The sequence below is a fragment of the Canis aureus genome, chromosome 4 (assembly GCF_053574225.1).
Source record: "Canis aureus isolate CA01 chromosome 4, VMU_Caureus_v.1.0, whole genome shotgun sequence".
In the NCBI taxonomy this organism is placed as follows: Eukaryota; Metazoa; Chordata; class Mammalia; order Carnivora; family Canidae; genus Canis; species Canis aureus.
In genome coordinates this window covers 39,107,332-39,134,538 of record NC_135614.1, presented here as the reverse complement: position 1 = coordinate 39,134,538, position 27,207 = coordinate 39,107,332, and the positions used below count along the sequence as shown (strand labels likewise).

Genomic DNA, 27,207 nt, shown 5'->3' with positions numbered 1-27,207 from the left:
AAGATTGAATGCACAAAGATTGAATATTTATATCATCAGAGTCCCAGAAGATGAAGAAAAAAGAGAGCAATGCTGAAAAAGCACTAGAAAAAATAATGGCTACAAACTTTGCAAACCTAGCAGGACACATAAACTGACAGTTTCAAAAAGCTGACCAAATCCCAAATAAGACACAGGAATGAAATCAGGGATATGACTTTACTTATAGAGGAAAAGCAGTTTAAGGACAGGATAGTTCTCATCAGAAACCATGAATTCCGGAAAGAAGTAGCATAGCACAATACTGCTGAAAGAAAAAAAACATAGACATCAAAAATATTCTTCAGGAATGAAAGGGAAGTCAAGACATTCTCAGATAAAGAAAAACTAAGGGAAACTGCCTTAAGCAAAACTACCCTAAAAGAATGGCTAAAGGTAGTTCCCTAAACAGATAGGAAAGGATAAATCTTGACATATCAGGAAGGAAGAACAGAGTAAGCAAAAATGTGCATAAATACAATCTATTTTCCTTCTCTCAAGTTTTCTAAGTTAAACAAGAGTGGTGGTAGTAATACCAGACAAAGTAACTTTGGAACAGAGAAAATTACCAGAGACAGAGAAGGATATTCTATAATGGTAAAAGAGTAGTCCACCAAGGAGACAGCAATTTTAAATGCATATGCACCAAATAACACAATTGCAAGGCACATAAAGCAAAACCTAAAAGAACTAAAGGGAAAAAAAATAAATCTGCAATTATATTTGGAAACTTTACCATACCGTATCAATATGTGATAGAACAACTAGACAGAAAAGCAGCAGGGACATTGAAGAATATCACCAACAACAAACAAGATCGAATCAACATTTATAGAACACTCTACTCAATGACAGCAGAATTCACATGCAAGTGCTCACAACATATCTACAAGTGTAGCCCATATCCTGGGCCATTAAAAAAAAAAGGAAAACCAACAGATATTAAACCTTTGAAATCATACAGAGTATGCTTTCCAAACATAATGGAATAAACATAAAAATCAATAACAGATAACAGAAAAATCTCTAACCATTTAGAAATTAAGGAAGCACACTTCTAAATAATCTGTCAATCAAAGAGACAGTCTAAGGGTTATCAAAAAAATGCACTGAACTGAGTGAAGTTGGAAACAGAACATAACAAATTTGGGGGCACAACCAAGTGCCAAGAGAATTTATAGCACTAAATGCATATGTTAGGAAAGAAGGAAAGTCTTAAATCAATCATCAAAGCTCCTACCTCAAGAACCTAGAGAAACGAGAGTAAAATAAACCCAAAGCAAGAAAGTAAAAGGAAATAATAAGCATCAGAACAGAAATCAATGAAAGTGAAAACAGTGAAACAATAAACAAAAATCAGTGAAACAAAGAATAGGTTCCTTGAAAAGATCAACAAAATAGACAAAACTTTGGCAAGATTAACAAAGGAAAAATCAAAGAAGACACAAACTACTACTATCAGGAAGGAAACCAGAGATATCCCAGACCCTGCAGATATCAAAAGAATAATAAGAGAATACTATGACAATTCTACACATATACATTTGACAACTTAGATAAAATGGATCAACTCCTTAAAAACCTCAAACTCCTCCCAACTCACCAAATATGAAATAAGTAATTTGAATAGCCCTAAAACTATCCTAAAGACATTTAATTCATAATTTTGAAAATTCCAAAAAATAAATCTCCAGGCCCAGATGGCTTCACTGGAGAAATCTACCAAATGTTTAAAGAATAAACACCAATCCTACACAATGTCTTCCAGAAAGTAGAAAAGGAGGAAAGACTTTGCAATTTATTTTACAAAGTCAGTATTCTCATGATACCAAAACCAGACAGTACAAAACAAAAACAAAAAAGTACAGACCAGTATCTCTTATGAATATAAACACAAAAAACTTTAACAAAATATTAGCATATAGAATCTGCAATATAGGGAAGCCTGGGTGGCTCAGTGTTTGAGCCACCTGCCTTTGGCTCAGGGTGTGATCCCAGAGTCCTGGGATTAAGTCCTGCATCGGGCTCCCAGCAGGAAGCCTGCTTCTCCCTCTGCCTGTGTCTCTGCCTCTCTCTGTGTGTCTCTCTGTGTCTCTCATGAATAAATAAATAAAATCTTTGAAAAAAAGAATCTGCAATATATGCAAGGAATTAAATGCCATGACCACACTAGTCTAACATTTGAAAAATCAGTCGATGAAACCCATCATATGAATAGACTAAAGAAGAAAAATCAAGTGATTTATCAATCAGTGCCAAAGAAAAAGAAGAAGAAGAAGAAGAAGAAGAAGAAGAAGAAGAAGAAGAAGAAGAAGAAGAAGAAGAAGAAGAAGAAGGAGAAGAAGAGGAAAAGAAGAAGAAGACATTTGACAAAATTCAACAGCCATTCATGGTCAGAACTCTCAGAAAGATAGAAATGAGGAATATCCTCAACTTGATAAAAGCATCAACACACAATCTACAGATAACAGTATAATTAATGGTAAAAGGCCATTGAATGTTTTTCTGCTAAGATCAGGAAAATAGCAAGGATATCGGATTTCATCACTCTTATTCAACATAGGGCTGGAAGTTCTAGCCAGTGCAATAAAGAAAAACAAATAAATAAAGGAAATAAAAGGCATACAGACCAGAAAGGAATAAATAACACTGTCAGCATTTGTAGATGATATGATTGCATATGTAAAAATTCCAAATAACCTACAAAAACAAAACAAAAACCCTAGATCTAATACATGAATTCAGCAAGATCGTAGGACACAAGATAAACATAAACATGCAAAATTTAATTGTATTTCTGTATACTAGCAATGCACACATGGTTGATGAAATTGAAAATACAATAGTATTTAAAACCACCTAAAAAAGAGAAATACGTAGGTATAAATTTAATAAAACATATATGGGATTTAAATCCTGAAAACTACAAAACACTGATGATAGAAATCAAAACGATCTAAATAAATGGAGACATGCTCTCTTCATGGATTAGAAGACTCAGCATAGTAAAGAGGTCAGTTTGTCCCCAAATTAATATATAAATTTAACACAATTACTACCAAAATCCAAGCAATGCTTTTTGTAAATATAGACAAGATTATTCTAAATTATATATGGAAGGGCAAAAGAACTAGAATAGATGATGGAATTTTATAAAAAGAAGAAGGAGGAGGAGGAGGAAAGGGGAAGAGGAAGAAGGAAAGGAAGAGAAAGGAGGGGGAGGAGGAGGAGGAGAGGAATTAGTATACCTGATTTCAAGAATTTTTTTTTTTTTTTTGACTGGGAAAATAGTTTTATTTTCTTCAGGGGTATAGACAGAAGTCTTGTCTCAGAACTTCTGGAACTGCTTCTTCGTGCCAGCAGCTTTTGTGACTTTGAGCACGTTGAAACTCACAGTCTTGCTCAAGGGCCAGCACTCACCCACTGTGACAATGTCGCCGATCTGGACATCCCTGATGCAAGGATACAAGTGCACCGACATATTCTTGTGGCGTTTCTCAAAGCGGTTGTACTTTCAGATGTAGTGGAGGTAGTCTCGGCGGATGACAATAGTCTTCTGCATCCTCATTTTGGTGACCACACCAGACAAAATCCGCCCTTGGATGGAGACATTGCCAGCAGAGGGGCATTTCTTGTCAATATAGGTGCCCTCAATGGCCTCCTTGGGCGTCTTGAAGCCCAGACCGCTGTTTTTGTAGAGCCGCGGGAGCTTCTCCTTGCCAGTTTCTCCAAGCAGGACCCTCCTCTTATTTTGAAAGATGGTTGGCTGCTTTTGGTAGGCACGCTCGGTCTGAATGTCTGCCATCTTCCCGGTCACCTGGAAAAAGGCTGATTTCAAGAATTATTATAGAGCTACAGTAATCAAGACTGTATGGGATTGATGGGGGGATAGACATAGATCTGTGGAGCAGAATAGAAGACCCAGAAATAGACCCACACAAATCCACCCAACTGATTTTTGAGAAACAACAAAAACAATTTAATGGATTTCATTCAACCCATGGTGCTAAAGTAATTGAACATCCATAGGCAAAGAAAGAAAGAGAGAGAGGAAGGTGAAAGGGAGGGAGAGAGGAAGATAGATCATGGACTTAAATATAAAATGTAAAACTGTAACAGTTTGGAAAAAAACAAAGAAGAAAATCTCCCGGGCTAGAGCTAGCCAAGCGTTTTTAGACTTAATGCCAAAGTCCAACCCATAAAAGGGAAATTGGATAAACTGGACCTCATTGAAAAGTAAAAACTTTTTCTCCATGAAAGACCCTGTTAATAGGATGAAAAGACAAGTACAGACTAGGAGTAAATATTACAAACCACGTATCCAACAAAGGACTGGTATCTCATATACTATATATATATACTAGTGTGTGTGTATATATATTCATATACACTAGTATATGATATATGTACATTCATGTGTGTGTATGTGTGTGTGTGTTCTCAGAACATCTCAAATTCATTATGCTACATGAAAAAAGCCAAACTCGAAAGGTTGCATACTCTATGGTTCCACTTATATGACTTTCTGAAAAAGGCAAAGGCAAAATTATATAGCTAGAAAATGGATCAGTGGTTGCTGGGAATGGGGTTAACTAAAAAAAGGGAATTTGGGGGGATGATGAAACTGTTTTATATATTGATTGTGGTAGTGATGGTTACATGATTGTATGCATTTGTCAAAGTTCATCAACTGTACATCTAAAAAGAGAATTCTTATAATATGTAAATTTAACCTCAGTAAACCTAACCAAAAAACCTCTCAGAACTTACATGAATGTTTATAGCAGCTTTGTTCATAAGACTCAAAACTTGAAAACAACCCAGATACCCTTCCATAGACAATTGGTTAAACAGACTGGGGTCCACGCATTCCTTCCAAACCATCAGCAATAAGAAGGAACCACCTATGGATACCCTGATGAATCTCCAGAAAATTTTGCAGGGTGCAAAAAGTCAGTCCCAAAAGACTTCATGGTGTATGCTCCCATGTGTAACATATCTTTGGAATGAGAAATGTTATAAACAGGAAATAGTTTCTTGATTGCCAAGGGCTAAGGTAGGGTGGGGGTAGCAAGGAGGAGAGTATAGCCATCCAAAGACGTGAAGGACCTGCTGCTGATGGAATGTCCTGTATCTTAACTGTATCAATGTCAACATCCTGGTTTTGATACCGTGCCATGATTTTGCAAGATGTTACCATTGGGGGAACTGGGTAAAGGATGCATGATATCTCTCTGTATTGTTTCTTACAAGTGCATGCTAATCTATAATTATCTGAAAATAGTTTAATTTAAAGAATAATATAGTTGTTCACAGCATTGCTCATATTCAGGGGAAAACTTGGAAACAGCCTACATATTCTTGAGTAGGGGAATGACTGATTATGTCAGCTCCATAAAATGGAGTAGTGTGCAGAACCAAAAGAAAAAAAGGGGAAAACCACCTTGGACTTGTAGGGCAATGTTGGAGTACGCTTTATACAATGTGGTACCTAATTAATGTTAAAATGCACACACACTGGGATGCCTGGGTGGCTCAGTGGTTGAGCTCAGGGTGTGATCTTGGGTCTGGGGTTGGAGTCCCATGTCAGGCTCCCCCCAAGGAGCCTGCTTCTCCCTCTGCCAGTGTCTCTGCCTCTCTCTATCTGTGTCTCTCATGAATAAATAAATACAATCATTTAAAGAAATGAAATAAAATGCACACACACAGTGTGGTTCCTGGGTAAGGGCCCACATCCCGCATCCACATGGTAGTGATATGGCCTCCAAGTGGTCGAAAATCGATTCTTTGAGGCTTACGAAGTCTTGCCTGTCTTGTGTGTAAAGTACAGATATACACAGAGTGCATAAACAAATAAAAATTATATCTGTAGAATTAAAATACTTCAGAGGGGGTGGGTTTAGGAAAAAATTATCTGGAAAATACTTTAGGAAGGCAATATTGGTGGGGAAAAAGGGTTAAAAACGGTTAGTCTCTACCAAAATGTCTCAATTTCTGCACTGTTAACATTTTGGCCTAGATAACTCTGCTGTGGGGTAGGGGAGGGGGCTGTCCTGTGCAGGGTAGGATGGTCAGCAGCATCCCTGGCCTCTACCCACTGGATGCCAGTAGCGCCAACTCCTGGTTGGTTGTGACCATCAAAGATATCTCCAGTCATTGCCAAACATCCCCAGAAGGCAAACTCACTCCCAGCCATGAACCGCGAGACAAAGGACTAGAAGTAATTCACCAAACTGTGGCCATGGGACGGGCTGTACAGTGGGAGTGATGGATTCGTAGCGCTTTCATTTTTGACAAGGAGAATATATTCAGGGCTTACTTGTGTCATTAAAAATTAATTTTTCAAAAATTGCTCTAGCTGGGAAATTCAGTCCTGGAATGGGGAGGAGCCCTGGCTGGCCCCGGGGACTAGGATCTAATCCCAGCCCTTTCCCTATCGCCTGTCTGCCCTGAGACCACCAGCAAGTCCCCTCCCCGCTCAGTGGGCCTCTGTTTTTCTCCTTCCTCTTGTACCCATATGCCCACACTGACACTCCGCCATCGCCTCCATTCTCCACACTTCACTCCCAAACCGTGGTGCTCAAGCAGCTCTGTCAGGAACACTGTCTGCTTCTCCTCTGCCTAGGACACCAGTGTCTCATCCTCCAGGAAGCCCTCACCACCTCCCACCAGCATTTAAACGGCCCTCTGCTGTAATCCCACAGAACGGTCCCTCCATGCAGAATGCGTACACCATACTCGCCTGTCTACAGGACAGGGTGCATAGTCCACACTGAGCACCGCTCCTCACCACCCCCCCTTCCCCTGCTCTCAGCTGCACTCCTTAGCCCTCTGCATCTGGTTGGCTCAGCACAGGTCAGGCGCCAGCAAAGGGTGGAGCAGGGAGGAAAGAGAGCTGAGTGTCCAGTCCTGGCTTCTGCCCTGCTGGGTTCCCCTTAGGCAGTGCCTCACTTCCTCTTCCTAAGGCCACAGCTTCTGTGGGCAGCCTCTTTCCTCAACCACAGCTCTGGCAGTGCTCCCGTAACTGCTTGTCCTTTGTCCCCACAGGTAGTAAGAGCTCCCTGCTGCTATGCCACCTCTTGTCAGCACCTTGACCTAGTCCCCACCTTGTAAATGCTGCATTAGCCAAGCCCTCCTCAGCTGTCCTTCCTGAGTGGTTCCAGACAGTGTCCTGATCTGATACACAGATCTGTCCCCGCCACTCAAATATGAGGTCCTTGGGCACTAAAGCTGTGTGTTTTTATTTTGTTTGGTTTTGTTTTTCATCTCAGAACCTCCAGTGGTCAGCACTGATGGGACCTAGAGCACAGGTAGGGCTGAGTAAAAGTTCACAGAGTAAGTGGATGAATGAATAAAGAACAGATAGATGGAAGAACAGATGGTAGATGGACAGATGGATGAACAAGTGGATGGTAGATGATGGATAGATGTACAGACTCTGATTTGCAAAGATTAACAACAGCTGAAATTGCTTGAGTGCTGTCTGCTTGTCCAAGACCTTCAGTTGCATATTCACCCAACTTCCATAACCAATCCAGGAGGCAGGAACGTCATTATGAGGCAAGAGAGGCTCAGAAGGGTTAGGGGACAGGCCAGGATTCAAGCCCAAGGCTACCAACCTCTAGAGCCTTCCATCCTGATAACATAGAGGTGTAGAGGATGACTCCAGGACCCCAAGGTCCACACTGCCAGTAGGGATGCTCTCCTATCCCACACCCCCTCCCACCCCCAGGTCCTTGCTCTTTTCCCAGTGGGCCTAGCTTCTGCACACTTCCCTCCAAGGCCACCCACCACCCCATCCACCCTGAGTGTCTCTGAGGATGCCTGCTTTACATGTGTGGGGCCAGGGAGGCACCAGCCTCCTCCCTCAAACCCTCGCTCATCTCCTGAGCCCACAGGAGCTTTGCAGGTCTGTGGATTTCTGCTCAACAGAAAAATCTCCTCCTTGGGAGAAGAGTGGGCTCCTGAACAATAGCTTCGGTACCTGCATTCTGTGGATTTCCCCCACATGGAAAAGAGTGTGGGTTTTAGAGACAGGAGGTGTGGTTCACAATCCCAGTTCTGGGATGTTCCCGGGCCGTGTCCCCTCTGAGCCTCAGGAGATGGACTGCTAGTGCTTTGGTGCTGGGGTCTGGAGAGGAGCAACTGTGATGTCCTGCAGCCAAGCTGCAGGTAGTCACCAGTCCTCAGGGTATTCCCTCCACCTGCCTGTCTCACCTTCTCACATTTTCCCCAGCACTGGCTTTGGTCATCTCTGTGAGGACTGTCACATGGCTTTTCTCCTCCTCTGGCAGATTAGGAAATTAGAGCACAGGGTACTTAAGAGGCCTTCCGGAGGTTACGCAGCAGGACAGAAGCAGGGCTGGGCTCAAACCCTGGGAAATCTCTGCATCTTCCCAGCCCCTGCCTCCCGTGTCCCCTGTCCTCTGTCCCTCATCCCCCGTCCCTCACCACACTGCCCCAGACTCTGGCTTTGTTGTGGAAGCTGTAGGCGTTATTTCGTTATTTCGTTCCTTCCCTTCCGTTATTTATGCACAGCAGTTTGGAACAGGGCCCTTGATGATTAAAACGCCTCGGGACAGAAAAGCCGAGCTGAAACATTCATGAAAATACAGAAAGGAAAACAGCAACAGCATCTACAGGGGCATCCAGGCGGGAGCTCGGGAGTGCCGCTGAGGACGTCAACTCATCCCAGTGCCCAGGCGACTCCTGCTTCCTTCTGGGCCCTCCTTCTGGATTCCAGGTACCCCAGGACCAGCCCATTTGCCATCATTATCAATAGTTAGCATCATCGCTAGAGTTTTGGGGTCAAGCATGCCTGGTTTACATCCTGGCTCTGCGAGTTCTGGTTGGGTGACCTTGGACAGGTAACTAGCCTCTCTGGGCTGCAGGATGCTGGGCTCTGGTTCCCAGGGCAGCTGGGGAGTATACGGAATGATGTATATGAAGCTACCATGGAAAATCTGGCACCTTAGAGTCCTACTAAGCAATCGATTTCTGTTCTTCCTTTACATTCTGAAAAGCCCTTCTACACACATTATCCGGTAGGGTGACATCCAGACTCAGAAATGGAGTTTTGGCAGCACAGCTCAGCTCCAACTGTGACTACCTGCTACTGAGGAGAAAGTTATAGAACATCTTAAAGCCTCATTTCCACAACTTTCAGAGGAGGGCTAATCATAGCCCCTACCGTTAGGTGTGTGTGAGTTTAAATGGAATAAAACATTCACCGTATTATCCCTGACACAGGACAAGTGCTCCCTAGCTGTCATTATTAATATTTGCCTGCTTGGTAGTCTGGGTATGTATCATTGCCTCGTTTGAGATGATGGAAGTGAGGCTCAAGGAGGTAAAAGGACTTGACCAAGGTCACACAGCCAGGCAATGGCAGGGCTGGGACCTCAGAGCTGGGCTCCTGACTCCATAAGTTAGGGCTCTTTCCTTTCCAAAGTCCTAAGGTGATTCATTCAACAGGACTCTATGGTCGTGGTAGCTCTGCCCAAACAGAAGGAACTGGAGGACATCTCGTGCAAAAGCTTCAGGCTGCTCTGGTTTCAAACCCTCTTCCTAGCTGTGTGACCTTGGCTGGAATTTAGCCTCTCTGGGCTTCAATTTCTCATATGGAACTTGGCAGTACAATTACTGCCTTACAGCTTGGGGTCATCGTGAGCAGGAAATGAGGATGGGTGTGAAAGTGCCCAGCACCGAGCCAAACACACAGCAAGTGCTCAGAAATGCCACCATTCCTTCCCTGCCCCATCAGTGCATTTGTCACTGCCTCCTGTGGGGATCCTGGCACCGGCTCCGCTCCCAGCCAGAGAGACCTCAGTGACTGACGGCCCCTGACATTCTGGCTGACGGAGCAGCTTCGTCTCCATCAGCCTGCCCCAGCCTCCCAGGCACCTGACACCAGAGCTAATAATGCCACAAGGGGGTGAGACAGGCCCAGCCCACTGGCACCAGCTCCTGCCTTTGTCTCTTGCTCACCCCCATCCTTCTTCAAGCTCTGACTCTTGCTCTCTCCTTCCCCTCATCACTCCTGACACTTTCAAGGAAGCAGCCTCAAGGCCTCTGACCCTGATCCAAAAAGTACTAACATCAAAGAAGTACAAGATGATTTAATTCTACAGACTCTTAATGTATTCTTACTCTGATCCAGGGGCACGGAGGATACAAAGTTGAATAAGATGAGGTCCTGCCCTGGGGGATCTCCAGAGGAAAATGAGGCAACAACACAAATGTACAAAATAATAGGATGTCTCATAATAAATAAGAATTACAACAGCTGTGACTTATTGGTTAGGCATTTTATATGTGCTCCTGTGGAAGGTCTTAGCTCAGATTCAGAGAGGTCCTGAGTATTGTCCAAGGCCACACAGTCAAAATAGGATAGTCAAACCCAAGGCTGTCTGGTCTCAAAACTTGGGCTCCTTCCACTTCATCAAGTTTACCTCTGTTGGGAGAGTCCAAAACTTGAAGAAAAAGAAGGAGGAGGAGGAGGAGGAGGAACCACGCAATGTGAAAAGTGAAATAAAAGAACACACACAAATGCCAGAGTGAATGACTTTGCCTGGGGGAGGGCCAGGAAAAATTGCAGAGAGAATCCTCCTGAGCTAAATATGGAAGGATGGTGATTATGTATATATGCTTCTGTTTCCCTCTCTGTCTCTGCATATCTGATCTGTGTCTGTAGGCATAACCTGGTCTCCCCACTCCCAGGCTCCCTGAACAAAACTGTTGCCCTACTCTGCACCTTGTATGGTGATTATTATTGAATAAAGTACATACTGTTGGGGCTGACTGGTTAATTTTAAAAGGGAACAAGTGAGTGGCTCAGTTGGTTAAGCATCTGCCTTCAGCTCAGGTCATGATCCAGGGTCCTGGGATCAAGTTCCACTTCAAGTTCCCAGCTCAGTGGGACGTCTGCTTCTCCTTCTCCCTCTGCCCTTCACCCTCTTCCCCAACTTGTGCTCATGCTCTCTCTCAAATAAATAAATAAAATCTTTTTTTTAAAAAAAGTCAGTTAAAGTAAGAAGTTATTTCAGTAATAAAATATATACGGCCTGTCTTGGCCCATCCAGGCTGCTATAACAAAATACCACAGACTGGGTAGCTTGCAAAGAACAAAAGTTTATTTCTTCCAGTTCTGGAAGCTGGAAAGTCCAAGATCAGGGTGGCAGCAATGTCACGTCCTGGTGAGGGCCTACTTCCTGATTCATAGCCAGCACCTTCTTGCTGTGTCCTCCTGTGGTGGAAGGGGCAAAGGAGCTCTCTGGGGTCCCCTTGTTAAGAATATAAATCCCCTTCATGAGGGCACCCCTCATGATTTAACTTCCCCCCAAAGGCAGCATCTTCTAATACCAGCACATTGGCTTTTAGGATGTCAACATACGAATTTGGTGGGGACACAGATAATCAGAACATAGCACTGCCTAAACATCACATTCTAACATAGAGCATATAAGTGTGCGTGTATCTGAACACTATTTAGGTGAAGACTCCACGGGCTTTAAGAATGGATCTGTGGATGGAATTCTGCTTTCTCTTTTTTTCCATAAACCATAGCCATAAGACATCTAACCTTGACACTTCAGGCATCCTCAAAGCAGAACAAGAAAAAGCAGCCTCAGTGCAGAATCCTTCTGGATTTTTATGCTTATTTTCTTAATACTCTACAAATCTTTCATCCACACATAATTGGACAGAATTTTTTTTTACCACTGACCTTTATGGAGTGTCTTCAAAGCATTCGACTCAGTTCTCAGAGAAATAGAACTTTCTTCTCTCATATGTCACGTGTCTTGAACTCATTATTGTAATCACATTATTTAGTTAAATACAATGAGAACTGATGAAACATGAGCATGAAAAAGAGAAGGTTGTTCTGATGGAAGCTCAGTTGAATGCTTTGGAAATCCTCCATAAAAATGAGTTCTTGCAAGGTAACAAATATAACTGATGGCTGTACACTGCGACAGAGGTGGCAGGGCATAAAGACTTGTGTCACCTTGACTGGAGAGTAACCTGTCAGCCTTTGTCTTCTGCCTGCTATCCGCATCAGGGAGTAAGGAAAAGAGTCATGTATCGGGACAGGCAGGTAAGTGGAGTCCACATAGAGACAATTTTCTATTTCTGAGCCCCCTCCCACGGTGTCCATACTCTAGCCTGCTCCTCATCCCCCTTCTTGTTCTCCCAGAAGGAAGGCAGGCACCAGCTAACAAGACCCTAGGACACTGAACAGACTATTTTTACTAGTGGGCAGGGTTGCCATGCCAGAAAGGGATAGCTCGTTGTCACAGCCCTGTCTCTCTCTTCTCTCGATTCCAGGACTCTCAGCTCTAGTTTTGTATCTTGTACTGGTGGCAGGAAGTTGTAAGAACATACACCATGAAGGGACAGCAAGAGAGGAGGGCCCAGATCTGTGAAGATCTTGGACATGGGGCAAAGGCATTCTGACTTTATCCTACAGGCAAGGAGGAGTGGTTGAGGTTGAATGGAAAGGTCACTCGGACAGTCTATGACATCGAGAACGGGTGCAGGGAGACACGGAGGAGACTGCTGCAGTCAGGTACCTGGGCCAGACATCATGTGCCCTACACTATTATGGAGAGCCACGGCGGGAATGGGATGGGTAACTAGACCTCACAGTGGAGTTGGACACGAGGAGCAAGGAAGAGGAGGTCCCTGATATGCTTAGGTTTGTGTCTTGGCCCCACGCAGTGAGCCAGGAAAGACAGGCATGCGAGCAGGCGTGGGGCCAGGCAGGTGAAGTCCTCAGTGTGGGCCATTTGAGTTTACGTTGTTTGAGAGGCAGCCAGAAGGAGGATTCCAGGAGACCAGAGACATTCAGACTTATGGAGGGGATGGCATCTTGGAAATGGGGCTGTTCTAGCTGCTGGAATCAGGTGAAAAGCATCTCCTGCCTCGAGGATGTCTGATTGCTCTTACTCAGGTCAATAACTGGCAGCACCACAGGTGGAGTGGAAAAAAACCACGGCTTTGAGATCACCCCGATCTGGGCAGAAATTCCTAACTCTGCTGGTATGAGTTCTGGGTGGCTTTGGATGTGAGATTTAACATCTACGAGCCTCTGTTTCTTTATCTGTGAAGTGGAAATAAATAAAAACACGTTCTTCATACTGCTGGGAATCCAACCAGACAGTGCAGGGAAGCAGCAGGCTAGTGCCTGACACATAGCAGGTGTTCAGTAAATGCTGCTAGCCAGACCTAGCCATGGTATCTTATGTGTAATTTACACAATACCACATATTATTTTATTAGTCCTACAGAAATCAAAGAATTACAATTCTAGAGCAGAAGGTCTGATGACTCCAAGGGATTTGAGAGACAGATATTTCTTGATCTTCCTTCGACAAGACTTTTCCCGGGCTCTCCTGGGTGCACAGGCCTGTGATAAGTGCTGGGCATTTAGGAGCTTCCAGAGTTTGCCATGCCTCTCCCCCACCATCCCCAAGCAGCTGGTCATGATCACCAAAGGGGGGATTCCCCCCAGTTGCGTAGGAACGCTCTGAAGAGCTGAGTTAAACAGACATTCCACGCTGGGCACTGGGCACAGAGAGAAAAGTCGCGCCAAACCTGCGCCCTGGGGGCTTAGAGCCCAGTACCGGGCATCAGTGAGTCTTGAATGAGCTTTTCTCCAGGAACCAGTGTCCACCCCCGCCTCAGGCTCCCTGCCCAGGCACAAGGCTGCCAGCCCATCTGTGTCCTTGAGAACATGCTGGGCTCCTGACCCAGGCAGCAGCTGGTCCTCTACCTGCTGCCCCCCGACCCGGCACCTGTCCAACTCCAGGGCAAGGAGGACAGAGAGAATCTGAGAGCTGGCAAGAAATGTGGAATTCATCCAGGGCATAGAATGTGCAACTCACTGAACCAGGAACCAGAGAAAGGCTTGATTTCCAGCGAGGTTGGCCCTCTGCCAGCTGTGTGGGTTGCAGCAGCCACTTTCACTCTGAACCTCAGTTTACTTATCTGTACAAGGGCAATCATGAATTGGCCTACCTCAAGGGTTTATTGTAAGAACTGTGTAGGAGATAGATGATCAGGACCTTTTTGATTGAAAACGACATTCATTGAACCCCAGCTTAAGGGGAAAAATAAGAGGGTGTTTATTGGTTCGAAGTGTGGCTGAAAAAGCTACAAGTGAATCTAACTTCAGAAACCAGGTGTTCAAACATCATCAGAAATATACCCCTCTGGGACGCCTGGGTGGCTCAGTGGTTGAGTATCTGCCTTCAGCTCGGGTCGTGAACCCACGGTCGTGGGTTCAAGTCCCACATCGGGCTCCCTGCATGGAGCCTGCTTCTCCCTCTGCCTGTGTCTCTGACTCTCTCTCTCTGTGTCTCTCATGAATAAATAGAATTGAAAGAAAGAAAGAAAAAAAGAGGGATCCCTGGGTGGCGCAGAGGTTTGGCGCCTGCCTTTGGCCCAGGGCGTGATCCTGGAGACCCGGGATCGAATCCCACGTCGGGCTCCCGGTGCATGGAGCCTGCTTCTCCCTCCGCCTGTGTCTCTGCCTCTCTCTCTCTCTCTCTCTCTCTCTCTCTGTGACTATCATAAATAAATAAAAAATTTAAAAAGAAAGAAAGAAAGAAAGAAATCTGCCCCCCTCCCACTCTCTTCTCCTGTCCCCCAGAATTGCTTTCTTTTCAGGTGAATCTTCCTTTGAAGCAGCCTTAGGCTTACATTCTACCTCAGCAAGAAGAGAGTGCTTCTTTACCAATGGTCTACCTCTAAGACTGCCTCTAAGTGGGCTCTCCTGGGCACCTTTTAGGTTAAATGTCCACCCCACAACCATTCACTGTGGTCAGGGAGATACCCTATTCTGTTGGCCAAGCTGGACCACGTGTCTGTGTTTAGAATCCTGGATTCCAGTTTGGCTCACCCCCACCCAGATAACAAGGACTGAGTGTGAAGAAAGAATTAGCTAAAGGAAAATCCAGATGCTGTTACAGATAAAAAGGGGAATGGATACGGGGCATGTGAGAACAACATCCTAAGCATTATCAACACCACTGTCATCATCATCATCATCATCCTCACAGGTGAGGAATAAATCTCACCTCTGTGTTCCTGTGAGTCACTGCTCCCATGTGCCGTCTTCCATAACCATTCTGTGCCTAGAAGAGGACTCTTGGCACTCAGGTGGGGTCTCTGAGGGCCTGAGGCTCCACTGTTTTGCCTGCCCATTGGAAATTGTCCAGCCCAGCCCCTGACCTCATCCTTTCTCTGCATCCTGAGATCGACCTGCCTCAGGCATTGTCTCTGCTGTCACCCAGCATCAGACCCCAGCCTTTACACTCCTCATCCTTTATAGCCAAGGCCCCTGACCATTACTCTTTGAACCCAGTTCTTCTCTGATTCTGGACAAAATCAGGAAGTCTGAAAGAACTCCAGATCCATTCTATAAAGCCCATCACACAGAGTACCACACTTCTGCCCCTGACATTAGGACCTGTTTTCATGTCTGGAATTTATCCTTGGCCCTATATCCTAAGTTCCTATCTGTATTGGATGAGTATTATCAGCAAACTTTTGGTTGCAAATAACAGAGAACCTCACTCAAATTGACTTTTCAGAACAAAAGAAATGTATTGGCTGATGGGAACAGAAAAAAAAAAAATCCAGAAATAGTTCAGGCTTCAGACAAAGCTAGATCTAGCAGCTCAGTAACATCTCCAAGGATCTGGTTTCTTCCCCCTGTTAACTTTGTCTTCTCAATGTTGATCTCATCCCAAGGCTGTTTCCCTAGTGTTCCCAAGATAGATTCAAGTAGCTCCCTGGCTATATGTTTCCACCTTCATAGCCAGCAGGGGAGAATAGCTCTTTGTCTCCAGAATTCCTAGTGTAATTCTAACAGATTAATTCTGATTGAACCAGCTTAAGTTTTGGAGTGGCTTATTATGTAGCAAAAGTAACTAGAACACCATGTAAATGGATGCAAAGGCACTTCAAGAGAGAATAGTTTTGATATCAAAGTATTAAGAGACACCCTTGGGGAAAATTTTTGAATCCATGAAAATTTGTTCAAAAGAAGCCTCTTGATAAATGTGCTGCAAAAGTCAAATGAAAAATAACAAATGTTGTAATGAGCTGTCCAAATTTACTGGAAAAAAATATACCCTAAAAAAATTAAATACTTCATTCAAGTCCTGTTTGTCCTTAAAATCAGTACATAGTTTCAATTATGATCTATGTTTTGTTAAATATAGGTTATCATCAATTTTATTTCAAAATTCTTGACAAAGTCCAAATCAAAGCTATAAACTTGCATTTATGACAGAATCATAGTCCCTCCTTGAAGTGATTCATATTGAGTGGGATTTTTTTTCTGATCCCCAATTATTCTTAGGAATCTAAGATTTTCTTCTGTATATCTGGACCATCACATGTCCATGTGGTATCCTTTTGCTTTTTCCTTAGCACCAGAAGAAAGAAATGTTCCCCAACCTTCCTGCCCCTCCTACAGTAAATTCCAAGCCTCTACTTGCACCCACTGAGAAAGGGTCTCAAGGGCTACTCCCTCTTTCCATAGCCCCACCACACCTGAACTACCTCATCCTACCTCCCACTGTGCCTTTCCAGCATCTCCATCTCCTTGCTTTTCATCTTCAGCCTCTTCTCTTTGCTGTTCTCGGCTCTCCTCTTCATTCCAGATGTATACTTGGATTATATCAGCCTCTTCCAGGAAATAACCCAGACCGATTCTATTCAGTCATTGACACCAGCTCATAATGCTGACATTTCTGCCAGACTGGCCTCATTTATCACCAAGAGAAAGAAGCAGCAGTTAACCATCCATTCTCAGAGAAAACTGAGATTGACAAACCTCACACTGCTTTGGGGCTGCGTCTTGGGGCAGGAAGCTTGTAGAGGGGACTTCACATCAGGAAATTTCAAATCCAACCTTTTTTTCATCCAAACTTTGGGGCTCAGAAGCCACTATATGACAGTTAGAATTCCTTATGTTGAAAGTATCAGAACAGCCAACTCAAATCAGTTTAAGCAATAAAAGGAATATGATACCTCACATAACTGAAAAGGGCAGAGGCAGGCCTCACTTCAGGTAAGGTTTGGCCCAGACACTCAACTGATGCCAGCAAGAATTCAATTCCATTCCATCTCTCCTTTCTGCCTACCTCTCCTCATTCTAAATCTGGCCCCTCTCTTGGTCTCAGGACATTGTCAGTTTCTCCAAAGCTTACAGAAAGCCACTCGCCAACAGCTCATTACAAGTCTCAGAAATGAGTTGCTGTCATTATCTTAATTCAGTCTTATCAGAGAGGCCATGATCCTTCCCCCAGCACTCTCTGCCCCTCAACCCCAGCCTCCAGCATACACGCACACATACCCTGAAAAGCATAAAGGGATAAAAAGCAAAATATAAACTTTGTCCCACATTTCAGACAATCCTGGTATATTAGTATTTTTTTCAACCTTTTTTTTAAAGATTTTATTTATTTATTCATGAGAGACAGAGAGAGAGAGAGGGAGAGAGAGGCAGAGACACACAGACAGAGGGAGAAGCAGGATCCTCGCAGGAAGCCTGATGTGGGACTCAATCCCAGGACTCCAGGATCACACCCTGAGCCAAAGGCAGGCACTAAACCACTGAGCCACCAGGGATCCCTGTTTTTTAAACCTTTTAAAAAGAATCTATATGTTTATACCTATATGCGCTAGATATAGAGAAAGATTGGTTGGGACGCCTGGGTGGCTCAGTGGTTGGGTGCTTGCCTTAGGCTCAGGTCATGATCCCGTGATCCGGAATCAAGTCCCACATCCGGCTCCCTGCAAGGAGCCTGCTTCTCCCTCTGCCTATGTCTCTGCTTCTCTCTTTCTCAGTCTGTGTCTCTCATGAATAAATAAATAGATCTTTTAAAAAATAATAAATAAAATAAAAAGAAAGATTGGTTATATGTATGTATGTTTATACATAAAAAATGTCATATATAATTTATGCTTTTTAAATTTAAGTATAGTTGACATACAATGTGACATTTGTCTTAGATATACACATAGCTTATACTTAACAAAATGTTGACTATACACACTCACTTTGAACTTTTCCTCATGTGAATTAATACTCTTACAATATAATTTGTAATGGTAGCATCTAAGAACAACCAACACTACATTAGCATTTCTTTGTGGGCTTCCTAACTACCACTGTTTTATTTGGAATCCCTAGCCAATGTTTCAGTCTGCTATTGTCAAAAAAAGAAACTTTATAAAATTATTATTATTCAATCAGTTGTGATAATGGCATTATGGTTATATTTAAAAGGAAGAAAAAGGGATCCCTGGGTGGTTCAGTGGTTTAGTGCCTGCCTTTGGCCCAGGGTATGATCCTGGAGTCCCGGGATCGAGTCCCACGTTGGACTCCTTGCATGGAACCTGCTTCTTCCTCTGCCTGTGTCTCTGCCTCTCTCTTTCTGTTTCTCTCTCTCTCTCTCTCTCATGAATAAATAAAATCTTTAAAAAAAATAAAAGGAAGAAAAAGTCTTTATTGGTCAAGACATATTAATAAGTCAAATGTGAAGATATTTGGGACTTGCTTTAAAATATTCCAGGAATTGGGGCGCCTGGGTGGCTTAGTCAGTTGGGTGTCTGCTTTCAGCTCAGGTTATGATCCCAGGGTCCTGTGATCGAGTCCTGAGTGGGGTCACTGCTCTGCAGGGAGACTGCTTCTTCTCTCCTGCCTGCCACTCCCCCTGCTTATGCTCCCTCTCACTCTCTCTCAAATAAATAAATAAAATCTTTAAAAAAATAAAATAATTGAGTCTAATTGGCCCTAATAATTTGTTGACTTGGATTATGTCATTGGCTGATCTTCATGTAATCTCTGTGGGCAGACTGGTGAGAGACACTGTCTGGTTTAAGATAGTTGGGTTGGAGTTAATGCCAACTAAGCCACATGGATAAGAAATGCAAGCGACTCTTAGGAAGGCAGACATGGATGTTGGAAGGCTGAAAATTAACTCCAGACCACAAGTCCCACATCCTTCCATGATGGCAGGCATGTTAAGGTACTTAACTGCCCCCAAGATGGCAATAACAATATGTGTCTGGGGCAGCCCGCGTGGCTCAGCAGTTTAGCGCAGTCTTCAGTCCAGGGCATGATCCTGGGGACTCGGGATCGAGTCCCATGTCAGGCTCCTTGCATGGGGCCTGCTTCTCCCTCTGCCTGTGTCTCTGTCTCTCTGTGTCTCATGAATAAATAAAGAAAATCTTTAAAAAAATATATGTGTCTGCACACCTTTTCACAATTTGCCAAGTTCCTTTCCATCCATTACCTCCTTGGAGCCTCACATTTTCTCTGAAAGCTAAATACTAGTAACCCTGATGTCCAGATAAGCAAACTGAGATTCAGGCCAAGAACACATAACTAACTGGTCAGTAGCAGAGATATGACTCAAACTCCTAAATCCTATATTTCTTCATGACAATGCCACTGACTTCTAGAAAAACACATTCAAAGCTGCCCCCAAACGGTAAAACATGGTCTGAGCCCCAGTTCTTGATCCCTGACTCCGTACACAAATTGGCCCACCAGGACAGCCTATTTTATGATGTTCATAGTTCTGGAAATCCTGAATTCTACCATCTTTGAGACCAGGGGATGACACAGCCTGATCTAAGGCTCTGTGACAGCACTATTGTTTCCCATTGGGCAGATTCCCCAGTTGTATCCAAGCCAGCAATATTGGATTCCAAGTCCTTTCCTCTTGGACTCTCTTCAACCAATGTTTATTAGATATCTACTAAAGCCCAAAGTCCTCACCATAGCAGTCAAGCTCCCCTACCTGTTTCTCTGGCCTCCCCTACCACCACTTTCCCCTCATTCACTCAGCTTCCTTCAACTTTCTCTTAAACATCCCCTTATTGTGAGGTCTATCTCTGACCCTTCAGAAACAGTATTAACATCCCCAGCACTTACCAGTCCCGTCTCTGTTTCAACTGTTTCCATAATAATTATCACAACAAATGTCTTACACATTTATATTGTATTGTGTGTTTCCCTTTCCAAAAGGGGGTAAGCACCTCAAATTCAGGGATCTTATCTGGTTTTGTTCATTGATGAATTCTAAGTATCTGGAACTGTTCTTGGCATGTAGCAGGTGTTCGTTCAATCAATATTTGTGAAATAATGAATGCTATCAACACAACCAACCAGCCATATTCTTTTGCCTTTAGAGTTTTCCAGGCATGGGTGACATCAGCCTAGGTGCCTCCCAATGTCAGAAGACTCAGATGAGGTTTTCCAGGGGAATGTCCTCAGAGCCCTTCTCATTCTTAAGGTGTTCCTCCTCCTCCTCCACGACAGTGGGAGGCTGGGGTTGATATCCAGAACACCAGTAACTTCAAAGAAACCCTCTCTCCTTAATGTCAACTTTTTATGCTCTCAGGGCTGGTCAAGCTTACTTCAAAATTGATAAGTATGTCCTTCACGGGTTTCAGAAAACAGCCTCACTTTACCTAAGGGTACCTGGCACCTATATTTTGTTTCTGGCTTCTGTGGCCTTAGCTGACATTGAGATACAAATAACCCGTTTGAACACCCTGCTGCCTGAGTGTTCATGGTACCACTGCAACACAGATGTCTTTATCTCCATTGTTGCAGATAGGGAAACTGAGTCCCAGAGAGCCCTTCCTGTCTGGCCTCTGAGACTGTAGAAATGCTCACCAAGTACTTGTTTCTCAGTACCCCAGAGAGCTATGGGTATTGTCCTCCGCCCCTGGATATCACCTCTAGATAGAGAGTCAGTGTCTGGTCATCTGCTGTTTGCTCTGTAGGACCCTGCTTCCCACCCAATCGTTAGAACATTTTCTACCCCCAATCAGGCAGCACCCAGAGAAGCTACTGACCCTGATCAGCTGGACCTCTTGTCCACCGCTGCGATAAGCAGCTTGGTAGGGAGATAAATGGATGTGATGATTAGCCTCAAATGAGGTTTAGGGATTATCTGTGGATTTTCTCTATCCTTGCGGGCCCACACAATGGAGAGGGGAGGAGGTATGATTTCTGAACCCAGGGAAAGCGACCAAGCACATTCATGACTTGCATTGTGCCAAATCTTAAGAGTCAAGGGGGTTTTGGTTTGAATCTACATTCTGAGACCTTAGACAGTTGCCTCACTTCTCTGGACTTCTCTTTACGAGGGTTGGAGACATGCTGACAATGTTCTTCCACATCAGAAGAGGATCACTCTCCAAAGCTCTGGTTTGAAGGATTCTACGTGCAACTGCAAGCTCTCCATTAGTTCCCTCTAAGCACCTTATCTCCTAGTGCATCTCCTCAGCAACATCTTGAAGGAGCAAACTGAATTACTATATAAAACAACAACACTGATACTAGCAGCCAACATTCGCCGAGCTTCTTATGTGCAATGTGCAAGCACTTCACTGGCATGTGACCATTTAATCCTGTCAATAATCCTAAAATATAGATTCTACTTTGTTCTCACTTTACAGACGAGTAAATTTGGCCTCACGCGGCTTGTCCCACGTCACAAAGTTAGTGACAGGTAAGATCAAGCCTAGAACCCAAGTTCTCTTCCTCAAAGCCACCCTCTGCTAAATGCCTCAATTGCATATGCCATGATTTCTGTAGACTATTCTGACTGAGGCTTGAACTGGCTTCATTAGAATAATCTTTATGCAATCTGAACTCTTTTGATGAGCACATACCATACTTGCCTCTCCGTGTCCCTGTTTCTTCATCTGTAATCTGGGGGTGATCACATTTCCCTTCAAATGGCTGTTCTAAGGATGTAATGAGATTATCATAAAGGTTCAAGAAATACCAGCTTTCCTTCTTTTGCCCCTCAAAAAATTAATATGAGTTGATTTGCTGAAATAATGACAGCTGGGATGTTAAGAATATCAATAAAAACAGGAAAATAAGCCAGGCATGAAATTGGTAATGTTGGAATTGTCTACCTACCCATTCAGCACATCACAGAATGCCACGACTTTTAAGATGCTGTGCATGGCACTGACACGAGAGCTAGATGACACAGAAAACAGAGTGGAGAAGGTGTCATTCTCCCTGACTTGCTTTCTTTTCTCAGCCCCGCAGTTTCAGAGAAAAACACAATCGACATAGCACTTGCTTTCATGGAGATTATATTCTTGTGAGAGAAACAGAGAATGACAAATTAAATAAGATGTTTTGAATACGAGCAAGTCTTATCAAAAATAAAGCAAGGTAATCATCTAGAGTGTAACTTCGGAAGAGAAGGGGCTATTTTAGGGAATGTGGGCAGACCAGCCTTCTGTGAGAACAAATTTGTATGAAAGCCTGAAAGCACAGAGCTGAGGCCTCTGGCTAAGAATGAGAGGTACATATTTAAGGAATGAAAAAAAATGCTATGACTGGTGTGGAGTAAGCAACAGGTTAAGTGGTGGAATAATACCATCATATAGATAGGTGGGGACCTTTTCCTAAAGGCAAAACCTTTAAGGAAGTTTGAGTTCTACTTTGAGTTCAACAGGAAAGATGCCATTAGAAGTCTGGCAGATTAATAACTTGAGCTGTTTTATACTTTTTTTTAAAGATTTTATTTATTTATTCATGAGAGACACAGAGAGAGAGAGAGAGACAGAGAGAGAGAGAGAGGCAGAGACACAGGCAGAGGGAGAAGCAGGCTCCATGCAGGGAGCCCGATGTGGGACTCGATCCCGGGTCTCCAGGATCACACTCTGGACTGAAGGTGGCACTAAACCACTGAGCCATTGGGGCTGCCCTGTTTTATACTTTTAAAAGTCACATTAGACCCAAACAAATAAGGACAAAGGGTTTATAACAAAGACAGCATGCAGAACAGTGCAGGGGGGATGGTTTTTCTTTCAATAAATGGTGCTGTGTCAATAGAGTAGCCATATGATCAAAAAATATTTAATCTTGGGACACCTGGGTGGCTCAGCGGTTTAGCGCCTGTCTTCAGCCCAGGGCATGATCCCAGAGTCCCAGGATATATATATAGTTTCAAGGGATTCCTACCCAGGAGATACAAAGAACTCTTACAACTCAATAAGAAAGTAACAGATATCACAATAAAAGAATTGATTAAAAAAACATAAACAGGGGGCAGCCTGGGTGGTGCAGCAGTTTAGTGCCACCTATAGCCTGGGGTGTAATCCTGGAGACCTGGGATCGAGTCCCAGAATCCCACGTCAGGCTCCCTGCATGGAGCCTGCTTCTCTCTCTGCCTGTGTCTCTGCCTCTCTCTCTCTCTGAATAAATAAATAAAATCTTTTTAAAAATACAAATTAAAAATTTAAAAAAATTTAAAAAATAAAAAAATAAACATAAACAGGCACTTCAAAAAGAAGTTCTCCAAATTGTCATTAAACCTGCTGAGAAGTACTTCATTGGCCATCAAGTAAATTCAAATTAAAATCATTACATATGGGATCCCTGGGTGGCGCAGCGGTTTGGCGCCTGCCTTTGGCCCAGGGCGCGATCCTGGGGACCCGGGATCGAATCCCACGTCGGGCTCCCGGTGCATGGAGCCTGCTTCTCCCTCTGCCTGTGTCTCTGCCTCTCTCTCTCTCTCTGTGACTATCATAAATAAATTTAAAAAAAAAATTTAAAATCATTACATACTCACTCCATACATAGAATGGCTAAAAGTAAAAATAGATTGACAATACCAAGTGTTGGTGAGGATGTAGAGCAAGAGAGCAAGGAGAACTCTCATATCCAGTTTATGGGAGTGTAACTTGGTATTCCCCACTTTGGAGAACTGTTTGAAAGTGTCTAATAAAGCTGAATATATGCACATTTTACCCGTTTATTCCACTCCCAGGAATACATCCAATAAAAAAACTATATATATATATATATATATATATATATATATATATATATATCAAAAGAGCTATATAAAATTTGGAAACAACCCAAAAATCCATCAATAAATTGAGATATAGTCATATGGGGGAATACTACATGGTAATGAGGAGTAAGACACTGACACAGGAAACATGAATGAATCTCATAAACATGATATCAAGCAAAAGAAGCCAAACACAAAAGAATACACACTGTATGATTTCATAAGCCTATAGCATTCATCTGTAGAGTCAGAAGTCAGAACTGCAGTTACCTTTGAGGAGGAGTAAGGGGCCAACAACCGGGGTGCCATGATGGGGACTTATAATGTTCCATTTCACTATCTGGATGCTGATTGCACAGTTGTGCTCATGGTGTGATAATTAATTAAACTGTCTACATGATTTGCGTTCTTTTCCGTATAAGATACTTATTTTAAAAATCACTTTGGGGAACAAGAATGGAACTAGAGAGACCTTCTAAGAAACTTATAGTAGGATCCCTGAGTGGAGCAGTGGTTTGGCACCTGCCTTTGGCCCAGGGCGCGATCCTGGAGACCCGGGATGGAATCCCACATTGGGATCCCGGTGCAGGGAGTCTGCTTCTCCCTCTGCCTGTGTCTCTGCCTCTCTCTCTCTCTCTCTCTCTATCATAAATAAATAAAGAAAAAAATTTTAAAAAAAAAGAAACTTATAGTAGTCCAGGAAGGAGATTATGATGCTGTGGAGGAGAGGGATTGGGTGGAGGAGACAAGCAAATTAAGTTGGAATGCATGTTGGTGGAAGAGCTTAAATGATCTGCTAACGGATTGGATGCTGAGAGAAAGGAAGAATTCTACAGCGACCTCTGGGTTTGTGGTCCAAGTGTTTGGGCAGATGTGGAACCACTGGTCCAGGTGAGGAAGACCAGGAAAGGAACCGGCACCAACTAGATGCCTTCATTTGTGACTTCATCTACTTCCCCCAGCAACTTTCCTTGGTAGTTACTTTTAATCCTCATTTTATAGAAAAAGAAACTGAGGCTGTCAGAGATGAGATGAAATTATTTCTCCAGGCTTACACAGGTCTGGAAGGAAACAGAATGGGAAGATTTTATCCAGGAGGTGATCAGGTATCACGTTGGAGCCTGCAGGCTCAAGTCAAACAGCCAAGATTTAAATCTGCCTCTGTCAGCATGCAACCTTGGGCAAGGCTCTTCTTTTTTCTTTACCTGTAAAGTACAGATAAGAGTCATACCCTCTTCATAGGGTTAATATATGTTAAGGAGCCTGATGCAAGGCAGCGGTCTGTAAGTTAGCCACATCAGGGTCTGTGTGGACTTCCCAGAGGGGTAGAGAAACAGAAGGTGGATTTTTAGTTCTTGAGCCAAGACTGAATTTCATCAGCATGGTGATTGCCCCTAAAAACACTGAAACAAATGATGGCATATAATGTTATTGTCACATAATAGAGATCATCGGGACAAAAATCCAAGAGCCAAAAGACATCAAGTGTGTACAACAGAGGAAATCCTGGCTTGACTGGGTATTGGCCACCTGGGTGCCAATATGCTTTTCTGTATGGTAGAGAGGAAAATTGTTGTGATTATTTCAGCAACCTTTTTGGAGGGCTATATTCCAGCTTCCCCAAGGTGCTCTGAGGTAGAAGGCCACAGGTGTTTACTTTCTTGAGTTAGTAGTCAAAGAATTCTGCACTCTTGGTTTAATTGGTGCTTCTCATCACTTCTCTCTTATTTGAATCATTGTAGTAGCCTCCAAACTAGACTCCTCCAATTTCTTCCTTGTCAACTAATACTTCCTGAGCACTTACATTGTTCCAGGGTCATTGCTAGGTGCTGGGAACAATAACAATGAACCCACAGGTATGATGCCTTCATGGAGCTTCAGATCCACATCACTCCAGAGTGATAATTCTGTTAGAAAGAAAGCACTTTACAGATTGTAAAGGACTGATCCAATGTTGTTACTGTAGGATGATCAAGGTAATAACGGCAGTTGTTAAAGCAGAGTTCCTGCCTTCCCACATGGCTCTCCGCTGCTTGTAGGATAAAGGCATAAGCCAATTCCAAACTGGATCCCAGTCTCATTTCCCAGTCCCTATCCCTTATATTAATCTTATACTCCATCCACACCAAAACACGAACAGTCCCTTTATTTCCACACCCCAAGGCCCTTGAATATTCCTCTGTCTGAAATACTCTTCACCTACTGTCTGCCTGGAAATTCCCACCTACTCCCTCAAGATGTAACCCCAACCTCCCATAAAACCTCCCCACAGGTAGGTTCATCCCTCCCTCTTCTCCTTTTGAAGCATCCTCTCTATATGGGTGTTTCTCAGTAGGGATTAAGATGTAACAGAATAACTTAAGAATCATCTTCAAATCTTGAGCCAACCCTGCTCACCAGTCATTGGGATTCAGTTCATCGGGGGTGCATAATGGCTAAGAACTCAGGACTCAAGTCAAACAAACTCAGGTTAAGTCCAAGCTTACCTCTTTACCAGCCTCATGACCTTGGTCAGGTTACTTAGCCTCCTTAAGGTTCTGTTAACTCCATATGTGGGAATTCTCCAGCAAGATCCAGGGCTTGCTGGAGAATTCCTGCTTATGCAGGAAAAAAATAATAATAAAAAAAAATAAAAAAGAAATAAATAAAAAAAAAGAAAGAAGCAGGAATGATCAGTTGAGACAAAGTATGTAAAACACTTAGTACGGTACATGACACCTAGGAAGTACTGAACAAATTGTAATGGTTATTGAAAGAATTTTTCTTTATTCTGATCTAGGGAGCCTATTCATTTCTTCCCCACTCCACCCATCTCCAGATTTGAGAATTAAACTGTATTATGATCCATTGTTTATGTGCCTGTGTTTCTTACTGATGTGAAGCCCTGGAAGGCAGGAGGTATACCTTAGTTCTAGATGCCCTGCACGTAGCACCGTTCTGGGAATAGCATCACCATTTGCAAGCTGAGTGATCTTGGTCAAGTCCATCTGCCTCCTGGGGCCTCAGAGATTTTCAGTGTTGGGGCAAATGATGCTTACCAAGCAAGGCTGTTATGAATACCAAATGAGATTATGGCTGTGAAAGTATTTTGTGTGTTGTGAGGTGAGTTGTCATTATGGTTATGCCATCCAGGGTGAGAAGGGGCTGTCACTTCAGAGCCACATATCTGTGGCCCTCCATTCATTTTCTTTTTCGTCCCATGGAATATCAGCATGACCCTTTTTCCTCAAACATGCTTATTCTATTTATACCATATAGAAGATCCCACCGTGACCTTCCCGGTAGCTCCAGCCTTTCCAGGGAGAGAGGGGCTATGGATGCCCTGGTG

The 27,207-nt window shown here is 43.5% G+C and overlaps 1 pseudogene across 1 annotated transcript in view; it reads right to left on the bottom strand.

The window, feature by feature from the left end:
- Positions 1-3,283: 3,283 nt before the first annotated feature.
- LOC144312580 (small ribosomal subunit protein uS17-like) overlaps positions 3,284-27,207 on the bottom strand; it is a 75,983-nt pseudogene continuing 52,059 nt past the window's right edge. The window contains exon 4 of the transcript XR_013378082.1: positions 3,284-3,846. The product of XR_013378082.1 is annotated as a small ribosomal subunit protein uS17-like (transcript). The remainder of the gene's footprint in view (positions 3,847-27,207) is intronic.